The 1,903-nt window shown below is 30.5% G+C and overlaps 1 protein-coding gene across 3 annotated transcripts in view; it reads left to right on the top strand.

Moving 5' to 3' along the window:
• Positions 1 to 1,903, top strand: part of LOC106470396 (60S acidic ribosomal protein P2-like) — a 9,835-nt gene that overhangs the window by 7,148 nt on the left and 784 nt on the right. The gene's annotated exons all lie outside the window — the stretch shown is intronic.

A 1,903-nucleotide genomic window follows, 5' to 3' on the forward strand; every position in this document is an offset into this window, starting at 1 on the left:
TTTAAAAAAAATGTTTACCATGGAGACACCTTTTTTTTTTTATGATTACCATGGAGGCCCCATTTAAAAAAAATGTTTACCATGGAGACACCTTTTTTTTAATGATTACCATGGAGGCCCCATTTAAAAAAAATGTGTTACCATGGAGACACCTTTTTTTTTTATGATTACCATGGAGGCCCCATTTTAATGATTTAAAGATCGAATGAAAGTGACCAATCTACAACTGTGTTCTTATTAACTCAGTTTGTGATTCTTCTTTCATTCAAATAGTATTATTGAGTGTCTTATTATTTTATATACTTAGAAGATAGCTTTGTCTTGTGGACCTGGTTGGTTGTTGATGCCAAGTTTAAACTTGCAAGAACATAGCAAGTAAACTTTTCCTCAACGATCAACTAGTTTGCAGTTGTGTGGGTCTTTTAATTCAACGACAGTTGATGTAAGTGATTAATATGAAACATTTGTTAGATTTTGTATCAAAATGTTTTTAAATGTAACTTAACGTCGTGTACAATTTCTTTTCTTACTATATACATCTTTACATGCAAGAACAATTAATTATAAACAGACATTTTGATCTAATGCCCTTTCTAGTTGCAAGTAAAAATAATATATGTATTTGCTAATCAATTCTAGTATTAGTAAAGCAATTAACTTAATATTTGATCAATCAACCACAAATTTGAGTGTATATTTTATTGTTTTGTTTTTTTTTCATAATGTTCTAATATGTCTACACAGGATGAACTTTGGAAAAGGGGGGGAGCCCAGGGCAATGATCATTTTAGGGGCCCTTTTGATACTTTTATACTTTTCGTATGATATGCTATTATCCATACGATCTACTTTGCCCAAATTTCATAAATGTTTAATACAGAGGTCTAAGTGGGGTAAAAAAATACAATAAAGAACCAATATACGATATTATCAAAAAATGTTAGACTCAAAAACAATGGCTTTCATAGACTTGAAAAGTTTTAACCTGTTTATTTTTTAAAATGTATTTATATTCATATTTTAATATATATATATATATATTTTTAACTTCTTGGGGCCCCTGCACAGCCTTCTTGTTTGCCCTGCCTTTAATTCGGTCCTGTGTCTATAACAATTTATCTACCAGGTATAGTATAAAATGCAGAGTTGAATAAGATATTTAAAAAAATTGCTAGGCACAATACAGTACTGTAAGTATGCCAGTTGTAACTTTTGGAAACAAGAATGAACAACTGAAACAGGATGCGATTTAAATAGTTTGTAAAGATATAACGTAACAAGTAACTTGGTCAGTGTTGTACTGTTACTAGCTCAAGGTATCCATTAAGGAAGCAAAAACTATATAATGTTAGATAATGTTCTTCTCTCTCTCTCTCTTTTTTATTAGATGCTAATTGCATGTCCTGCTTTATGGAAGGTGGTAATTGACTCACTTAACTGATGTACTATTTGTGTCCTTAAATTCAAAGCCAAAAGTCTATAAAAAGTGGAAATGTGCCCTATTTCAGGGCCTTTTTTTTATCATCCTTCTCAGGAAATCCTAATAAAAATAGTCTATGCACACTATTGCACATTTTCATTGCAATATTAAAGAAAAAAATTAGTTATCGAGCCAGCCAACTCTGGCTGATGGATGTTAACAAATGTTAGATGTTTATAATTATTTTATCCATTTCTCATTTTAGCTTTTCATACTTATTTTAAAAAGTAACTCTAATAAAGGAAACTTGTCTAACTGTCTAATACAGTGGTTCCCAACCTTTTCACCACCAAGGACCCATTTTATTATAATTTTTTTCTCCCATGGACCCCATGTTTTTGAAAGATTCCGTCTACCCAACAAATAGTTTTTATTAACTAATAATTAACTCATTTTCCCATTTTTCACTGTCAAATAAAAGAC

This window comes from Limulus polyphemus, unplaced genomic scaffold, assembly GCF_000517525.1.
Source record: "Limulus polyphemus unplaced genomic scaffold, Limulus_polyphemus-2.1.2 Scaffold3981, whole genome shotgun sequence".
NCBI lineage: Eukaryota > Metazoa > Arthropoda > Merostomata > Xiphosura > Limulidae > Limulus > Limulus polyphemus.